Raw genomic sequence first — 10,265 nt, 5'->3', positions numbered from 1 at the left:
CGGCGTTTCGGGCCCTTTGCGGTGTGGGGGGTGACGCATAGGGGGGAGGGGTGTGGAGGGTTGATGAAAAATAACTTTGGTCCAAAACGTACATATCTCAATATTTCCAATTGAAAAAAGTCTTCCATTAATGCTGTAATTTCAACTAATTTCCCTGAATTATGTCTTTGGTATTTGTGTGTCTACCTGTGACCTCGTAGCGCCGAAACAGATGAACCGATTTTAATGTGTTTTTTTTTTGTTTGATAGCTGGCTTCACTGCGGTAAATTTCAGGTATATTTTATTAAAATCCGTCTAGCCGTATTGAAAATATAATGCATGTCGTCAAACGAGTATGGTTATTTTAAGGTTATACAAGTACTTATAGCTTGAATACCATCCAACTTGTACAAAAACACATAAAGCCTTTTTTGTTCCAAATTTAATGATGATTAATTCTGTCCTTGACACTTTTTTGATATCTTTTATAGTTTTCGTGAGAATGTCAAAAAACCACCAACGAGGACACATTTCAAGGTGGGGGGGGGGGGGGGGGGGGGGGGTCGAGCGTCAGGTGGAGGGGGGCGGAGTGGTGAATTTTAAAGAGTACACCTAGATGTATCGTGCCACACAGGTTTGAAAACTTTATTAATTTCATTATTTGTTTCATTTTCCCATACATTGCTTACATAGAATAACTCAATTACATGAGAAGTTCCGTTCAAGGCGGGGTGGTGCGGTGCCTGGTGCGTGTCCATTCTATATGAAATACTATTTTTTCTGTGTCCCTAATACAAGCTTTGCGTAGTTGAACTAAATCTATCTGTGTAACTTTACTCCCAAATATTAACTAATGAATGTATTCCAGTTTGGAGATCGAAGAATGCGCACACAAGCAATGCATATACGTCCCCGGCGTGTTCACCGTGACCGAGTGGCGCGCCGTGCGCGGCGTCACGACCCCGCTGCGGGAGGGAGACGGCGTCGCGATCCCGCTGCGGGAGGGAGACGGCGGCGCGATCCCGCTGCGGGAGGGAGACGGCGTCGCGATCCCGCAGCGGGAGGGAGACGGCAACACGCTGCCCGCGCTCCTGCTCGGCCCCAAGGCTGAGATAGAACTGAAGATTGACTTCCTGCCGCCCGAAGCTCAGATGTATTCTGCTGTACTTTTCCTTAGGTATGGTATTTTTTACTGTGAAATGTGCGAAAATTATTAATAGACCGTTACGGGACGGGTACGACACGAGTCACGACGCTGCCCGCGCTGCTGCTGGAGCCTAAAGCTGAGATAGAACTGAAGATTCTGTGACTTCTTATCACTCGCTTACTGGATATTTATTTTTTACTGAAGTTATTAATTTTTACTTTAATAGAAGATCGTTCGTTACAGGAATAATTTAACAATAGTGGAGGCGGTGCAGCTGGGCGGCCGCGGCGCCGTGCCGCGCTTCGAGCTGGGCGGGCGTCGCGCGCACGCGCACGCGCACGCGCCTATACTTCTACAGGTAGCTTTATATTGCCGGCATCTCGATTCTGATTTCATGAAATTAACGTGAGGTAGGTTATTCATTCATTTTATATAAAAAATATATTTTCCAAATTAGCTCAGCCGTTTTCAAAACTATTCCAGTACCGCCTCATTCGAAATCTTGAAGTCGGTAAAAAACATAAAGCCATTTAATGCAAAATGGTAATAAAACGACGATGTTTGTTTAGATTCCGGATTGCGAGGAGGGGCAAGACTGCGAAGCCCCCGTCACCGCCCCGGACGAGGCGCGCTGGGAGACCCGGCGCACGGTCCTCGCGCGCAACACCGGCGCCGTGCCGCTGCGCCTGCGCGCCTGGCGTCTCGCCGGCGAGCCCTGCGCCGCGCGCGGCTTCCGGCTCGACCCCTGCGGCCCGCTCACCTTACGGCCCAACGAGACGAGGGCGTTGACGCTGTCCTTCAGGACCGACTGCTCGCTCGCGAGAGTTCCCTGTCCGTTAACACTCCGGTCGGACTCCGGCCCGGCGGCTTTTAGGCTTCTAGGCGCGGTGCCCGCCCGACTACTACCGATATGTGCTCGGCGGCAGCCTCGGCCGGCGTGGGAGCCGGCGCTCCGCGCGTCCGGCGCGCTGCTCGCCGTGGTCGCGCTGGCGCTGGTGCTCGCCGCCGCCGCGCTCGACGCCGAGCGCCTGCTCCGCCGCGCGAGAGACGCGAGGCAGACGCCGGCGCCGCGCGCGCCGCTAGACTTGCGGGCGCTGGCGCGGGAGCAGCCCGCGGTGTCTCCGCCCCCGCCCCCGGCCGCGCCGAGGCGGCGGCGACCGCGTCGGACGCGACCGCCGCTCGATCCGGCGGCCGAGCGGAGAGCTTTCGAACACTGGCGGGCCGAAATGCTTCGACGCGACGCGCCGCGGGCGGAGGACGAGTCGTCTCGGTCGAGCGAAGATGCCGATACGCCGCCTCGATCCGATGTCGAACCCGCCCGGTCGCCCTCGGAGCCGCCGCCGGACGCGTCCGACACGGAACCGGACACGGAAGAACAACCGCGCACTCCGACCGACTCGGACGCCGCGTCCGGCACCGACTCGTCGTCGCCGCCCGACGACCCCGACGAGCCGCCCTCGGTCCGCGCGCCGACGCCGGCCCGCGCGCCGCCGCCGCCGCGCGAGCCGGCGCCGGAGCCGGAGCCGCGCGGCGCCGCCACGGCGGGCGCGGTGACGGCGGTGACGCGCGGGGCGAGGCGCGAGGCCGGCAACTCTCCGACGCGGCGCAGCGAGCCGCCGGCGAGGCCGCGCGCCGTGCCCGGGAAACATCATACTCGTAAAGACAAAGTAAATATGAGTTTATGCATTTGTTTGGTATAAATAGAAAATTACTACCTAACTCCTAGTTGTTTGTTCTGATGTGTAATAGTATTAACACAATCGAATTAAGTCTCACGTCGAAATCCTTCCAAAGATATGAAATTTGGTATATATGTTAATTAAAGGTTGGGGACCTCGAGGAATCGCAGCCATCTTGGAAAATGTGTACCATCCTGGAGAAATTTGCGTTTTACTCTAAATATACGTTCTCTATGAAAATATGGTGTAAGGCAACATTAAAGCTTATTAAATTCTACACGAAAGCGGAAAAACTACATCTTGTTATAGAAAATAATACCTAGATCCAGATTTAGCGCTTATACCCTTTCAGGGGATATTCTCTTAATATGAAACTTGGAGGAATATTAATTTCACTTTTGTCTATACATTTGAATGAAGCTCCAATTTTATGACACGAAAACAGGGATCCCTGAAATTGTAGGTGTCAAATTTCATTACTGTCACTATTGTTTAAACCCCATTTAAGACCTAAAATCTGTTTTTGTAGTCACATTTTTAAGTTTTACACATTTTTCCTCCATTTATTTTAGTAAATTTGTATTGCATAGCATTCGTGTACAGTCAAGGGCAAAGATATATATGCAAGTTATGTTAAAAAAAATAGGTAATCATAATAAGTTTAAAATATATATACTCATACAAATAGTAATAAATATGGAAACTACAATGGCCGCAAAAATATGTATAAGGCAAGTTCAAAAACTTATATAACATGAAAGTTACATAATCAGTATCCTGCAAATGATGCAATATATTGTACTTATATTTATGTCATTAAATATAGATTCAGTAAGCAGTACAGAAATATGTTTACAAAATATAAACGTGCGAAAAACAACTTTACTGTCTTGTGACACGAAACAAATTTGAATACAATGTTTTGACAATTTACGAAAACAGTGCAGACTTGTCATTGTAATTCATTGTATACGTTTGTCTCATGTTTTTACCTGTCACTTCGTTTTTGGAATCACGTGTTTACAGATTTTACTACATTGAAGCTACCTTAAAGTACTTAAGTCATTCATTATATTTTTACGTCAATGTAAAAATATAGATACGAAAAATCTACCAAAAAATATGTATACACAACTTTATTGCCTTGATATTAATACATATCTATACCGTTAACCTTAAAGGGCGTAAACATAGTGTACACTATGTTGTACATTCATTGAATATTGGGCGTAAACGCCATGTTATACGCTCTTTGCGACTAAGGGTATATTTTGTAACTCATCCAACGGGCTGGAATACGTATACCAAGATAATGAAACAAAATGATAAAGCAATGAAATTATTTTATTCGTTGAATCTATGGGTATATTCATAAACGCAATTACAGTGAGTTGGTGAATGACGGCATTAAATAAAGCAGGGGCCGGTACATCTCTCACAAAACAAATACATTGGTTTTATTTGATCGTCCTCATTGAGCCAACCATTCTTGAGCATACTTCTGTACCTCTAAACGAATCCCAAACATCAAGAACGTGATTCTTTAAGTTTTGTGTCGTTCTCACCATCGAAGGATCCCAGTGTTGAACCATCAAGCCCCACAAATTCTCTATGGGTTTGATGTCTGGACTTTTGGGTGGCATTTTGATTAAATGGAGACCGCTATGGCCATTAATCCAGCTTTGTACTATTCCAGCGTTGTGTAGTGAGGAATTATCTTGAACAAATTTGATAAGTCTGCGTCCGTAAACTATATTTGCAGTCGGAATTAATACTTGCCCTAATATATCTTTATAAGTCTGACTGTTTAATCGACCTGTAATTTCAACAAGTTCGCCTGGTCCACTCGCACCCATCCAACCCCAATATCCGACAGAAATACGGCCGCTCCTGCGATTAGGGAGAACATTGCCCTGTTCATATCGACTATGGTTAACACGCCATAAACGAAGACGGCCATCTGCACAAGACGTGAACACTTTCTCATCGACAAACAAAACATCATTAAAATCGTAGTTTAAATACTTGTTGGCAAAATTCAACCTCAATATTTTGTGTCTATCTGTTAGTTGTGGTTTTTTGGCAGGCATTCTGTGGTGCAGGCCAGCATCATGCAAGCGACGTCTTATTGTATGGCAAGACACATTCAATTGGGCAGCGTAAGTGCTCGTGTTCACAAATCTGCGATACCGAACGTCCTCGATCAACTGCTGATCCTGTAATAACGAGGTTTTCTTAGGACGGCCAAAGGACACGTGATTTACTAAAGCACCCTCGTGTGCCCATCTATCCTTCCACAGATATACGGTTTTTCTCTGAAAAATAAATTATTCATCATAATTTTTTTAGATAACCTTTTAACTATAAAACTACTTTTAACTATTTTGACGAGAATTTCAACTCTCTAACTATAGGTATTACGGTTCAAGAGATAGAGCCTAGTGACAGATGGACGAACATACTTTGATGACTTAGTAGTAGGGTCCTAATCGAATCTGTTACAGGAATTAGAAAATGCTTTAAACCATGCGTGGTCTCATACCATACATCGGAAAAATAGTCTTAAATTAAGTTAAATCATTAGTTACTAATTTAAAGCATAAATCCCCATGCTAGATTATCGCGAAGTCTGCCGATATCTAAGACAATACTAGCGAATTTTGTTGATACCGATGTGTAATTCTAATAGCCCGAAAATTGCCCTGGCCAAAAACGTTGTATGGCGTAAGGAATATGTAGTAGGTATAAGCTATTCTTATAACTTTAAACATTACTTACCGAGACGCCCAATTCATCAGCAATGTCGGACACAGAAACGCCTTCTTCACATAAGGCAACAATTCTATGCTTAGTATGTTCACTTATGCGGTACATTTTTAAGAGATAATTTCCTAAACTAACTGACAATGTCCGTCAAACCTCAAAATTATATATATTTTTTTTTTTTCAAATTCAAATGTTTTATTCATGATAAACTTAAAACTAAAATTACATACAAAAGTATACTAAAGCTATAGAAATTTATAAAATAGGTAGGAGTTAAAGTTTACTACGAAATGGTCTCGCCTCAGCATAATGCTGAACCGAAGGTCAGCGCTGATCTTCCGGCGGGACCATTTTGGGTCACGATCGCAGCCGTACATTTTCAAAACTAAATTGCAGCCATTTGTCAGGAATACTATTTAAAGGCCAGTTATCAATACAACTCAACATTATCAATAATTGTCTTACCTACTTGAAAGAAGACTCTTTACATAAGTGGCTGGCCACTTGAAAATGAAGTATTGCCGTAGGTGTGTACATGTTAATGGAAACGTGGGGTGTATACATATTAATGAATTTTATTTGATACCAAATTTATGCGTTGATTGATGAGGGCATCATATTGAACCTGCTGCTTATATACTTATCTTGCCAACAACGTATACATATTTATACACTTTTTGATGTTTCCTCATATATGATCTTACAGATGACGTCGTTTTTTGAGATTCTGTGGTGTATATATATCTTTGCCCTTGACTGTACCAATTATGGATCTGCTAATGTCTAGTTTATTGAAATCCACTCAATAGTTAAGGCGCTAGAAGTAAAAATATGATTTACTATTCGGCGTCCTCTCAAGGCGGCTGTATTAATTTTTCTTTAATAAAACAGGTGTAAACAGATTATGAAGGGCAAGAAGAAACTACCGATATGTCATTTTAAAAAATCCGTCCAGTATCCTGAGCTACAGGGTGTACTGATTTTCAGTATTTAAACCCATATCCTACTTTCTGTTTATGTCGCAGTCGAGTAAAATGTTGATATTGGGGTAGAACGTGTACAAATGTATAGACAAAAGTGAAATTGATATTCCTCCAAGTTTCATATTAAGAGAATATGTTGTTAATATGTAGCTACTGGTGAGAACCTGTAATTGGCTTTTTGTATCATATTTATAAAACCTATAGACATGTTAACAGCTGTTGGATCTCCGAATAATAATAAATAAATAAATATCCCCTGAAAGGGTATAAGCGCTAAATCTGGATCTAGGTATTATTTTCTATAACAAGATGTATTTTTTCCGCAAAGATGTCTAGAACTTTTTCGTGTAGAATTTATTAAGCTTTAATGTTGCCTTACACCATATTTTCATAGAAAACGTATATTTAGAGTAAAACGCAAATTTCTCTAGGATGGTACACATTTTCCAAGATGGCTGCGATTCCTCGAGGTCCCCAAATGTCAAATAGTGTGGACATGAAAAAGAGACCTTTAATTAACATACGTACCAAATTTCATATCTTTGGAAGGATTTCGAGGTGAAACTTAATCCGATTGTGCTATATACTCGAAGATCACAAGTATTTTACAGGGGTCAAGTTTGATTTGATCGCTTTTGTCAAGATTTCCCATTCTATTATGTCTATTATTCAATATATACAATTTTTGAAAGTTGAGACGTGTAGGAAAATTAGTCCTCATTTTCGCGTGTCGAGGACTTTTCCAAATTTTTTAATTCCAAGTTACATTGGGTGTTGCAGGTGTCGAAGCGGCGCAGCGAGCGGCCCGCGGCCATGGCGCGCGTGTCCCCGCCGCAGAATGAGACGCGGTCGGCGGGGGCGGGGGCGGGGGCGCCGGGGGCGCCGGGGGCGGGGCCTGGGGGAGCGGGGGCGGCCGGGGCGGGGGCGCTGCGCTGGGGCGCCTCGTGGTCCAGCGTCGTGGCGGCCGGCGCGCTGCCGCCCATCCCGGACCCAGTGCGCAGGTCAGCGTACGACTTTAAACAGGATGGATTTTATAAAATGGGGCACTGCGAGCGGAAACCAGATCTCGTGCTGCTTTACACGAAGTGGTCTTGGTTGGAGACGTTCCATGATTTTTTAAATAAAGAACGATTGACATACGCATTCTCGGAAAATATACACCCAAATACACTATGAAGTACTTCCAGTCATACAGTCAGCAACAAAATCATCTGTTTTGACAAAAAAAAAAAACTTAAATTCGTGTAGGGCTAACGAATTCCCCCCATTTTTTAGGACTCGGAGTCTTGAACGATATTTAATTCTAGTGGGTTTCGCGCAGGTCCCCTCCCGCGCCGGCGCCGGCGGCCGACCAGTCGCTGTTCTACTACAACGACGCGCATGCGCTGCGCGCGCAGCAGCCGCCGCCCGCCCCGCGCCCCGACGCGGAGTACGCCCCCAGCTGGCGCCCGCAGGAGCGCTCGCCGTTCGAGGCTCCTGCTCCCAGGGACTACCTCGGTGAGTAGTGTCGCTACTGCTCCCCCCCCCCCCCCCCTCCCCCGACCAGTCGCTGTTCTACTACAACGACGCGCATGCGCTGCGCGCGCAGCAGCCGCCGCCCGCCCCGCGCCCCGACGCGGAGTACGCCCCCAGCTGGCGCCCGCAGGAGCGCTCGCCGTTCGAGGCTCCTGCTCCCAGGGACTACCTCGGTGAGTAGTGTCGCTACTGCTCCCCCCCCCCCTCCCCCGACCAGTCGCTGTTCTACTACAACGACGCGCATGCGCTGCGCGCGCAGCAGCCGCCGCCCGCCCCGCGCCCCGACGCGGAGTACGCCCCCAGCTGGCGCCCGCAGGAGCGCTCGCCGTTCGAGGCTCCTGCTCCCAGGGACTACCTCGGTGAGTAGTGTCGCTACTGCTCCCCCCCCCCCTCCCCCGACCAGTCGCTGTTCTACTACAACGACGCGCATGCGCTGCGCGCGCAGCAGCCGCCGCCCGCCCCGCGCCCCGACGCGGAGTACGCCCCCAGCTGGCGCCCGCAGGAGCGCTCGCCGTTCGAGGCTCCTGCTCCCAGGGACTACCTCGGTGAGTAGTGTCGCTACTGCTCCCCCCCCCCCCCCCCCCTCCCCCGACCAGTCGCTGTTCTACTACAACGACGCGCATGCGCTGCGCGCGCAGCAGCCGCCGCCCGCCCCGCGCCCCGACGCGGAGTACGCCCCCAGCTGGCGCCCGCAGGAGCGCTCGCCGTTCGAGGCTCCTGCTCCCAGGGACTACCTCGGTGAGTAGTGTCGCTACTGCTCCCCCCCCCCCCCCCTCCCCCGACCAGTCGCTGTTCTACTACAACGACGCGCATGCGCTGCGCGCGCAGCAGCCGCCGCCCGCCCCGCGCCCCGACGCGGAGTACGCCCCCAGCTGGCGCCCGCAGGAGCGCTCGCCGTTCGAGGCTCCTGCTCCCAGGGACTACCTCGGTGAGTAGTGTCGCTACTGCTCCCCCCCCCCTCCCCCGACCAGTCGCTGTTCTACTACAACGACGCGCATGCGCTGCGCGCGCAGCAGCCGCCGCCCGCCCCGCGCCCCGACGCGGAGTACGCCCCCAGCTGGCGCCCGCAGGAGCGCTCGCCGTTCGAGGCTCCTGCTCCCAGGGACTACCTCGGTGAGTAGTGTCGCTACTGCTCCCCCCCCCCTCCCCCGACCAGTCGCTGTTCTACTACAACGACGCGCATGCGCTGCGCGCGCAGCAGCCGCCGCCCGCCCCGCGCCCCGACGCGGAGTACGCCCCCAGCTGGCGCCCGCAGGAGCGCTCGCCGTTCGAGGCTCCTGCTCCCAGGGACTACCTCGGTGAGTAGTGTCGCTACTGCTCCCCCCCCCCCCCCTCCCCCGACCAGTCGCTGTTCTACTACAACGACGCGCATGCGCTGCGCGCGCAGCAGCCGCCGCCCGCCCCGCGCCCCGACGCGGAGTACGCCCCCAGCTGGCGCCCGCAGGAGCGCTCGCCGTTCGAGGCTCCTGCTCCCAGGGACTACCTCGGTGAGTAGTGTCGCTACTGCTCCCCCCCCCCCCCCCCTCCCCCGACCAGTCGCTGTTCTACTACAACGACGCGCATGCGCTGCGCGCGCAGCAGCCGCCGCCCGCCCCGCGCCCCGACGCGGAGTACGCCCCCAGCTGGCGCCCGCAGGAGCGCTCGCAGTTCGAGGCTCCTGCTCCCAGGGACTACCTCGGTGAGTAGTGTCGCTACTGCTCCCCCCCCCCTCCCCCGACCAGTCGCTGTTCTACTACAACGACGCGCATGCGCTGCGCGCGCAGCAGCCGCCGCCCGCCCCGCGCCCCGACGCGGAGTACGCCCCCAGCTGGCGCCCGCAGGAGCGCTCGCCGTTCGAGGCTCCTGCTCCCAGGGACTACCTCGGTGAGTAGTGTCGCTACTGCTCCCCCCCCCCCTCCCCCGACCAGTCGCTGTTCTACTACAACGACGCGCATGCGCTGCGCGCGCAGCAGCCGCCGCCCGCCCCGCGCCCCGACGCGGAGTACGCCCCCAGCTGGCGCCCGCAGGAGCGCTCGCCGTTCGAGGCTCCTGCTCCCAGGGACTACCTCGGTGAGTAGTGTCGCTACTGCTCCCCCCCCCCTCCCCCGACCAGTCGCTGTTCTACTACAACGACGCGCATGCGCTGCGCGCGCAGCAGCCGCCGCCCGCCCCGCGCCCCGACGCGGAGTACGCCCCCAGCTGGCGCCCGCAGGAGC

This window comes from Cydia strobilella, chromosome 14 (assembly GCF_947568885.1).
Source record: "Cydia strobilella chromosome 14, ilCydStro3.1, whole genome shotgun sequence".
NCBI classification, from domain to species: domain Eukaryota; kingdom Metazoa; phylum Arthropoda; class Insecta; order Lepidoptera; family Tortricidae; genus Cydia; species Cydia strobilella.
The sequence above is the reverse complement of the archived record's forward strand: the minus strand, read 5'-3'. Positions refer to the sequence as shown.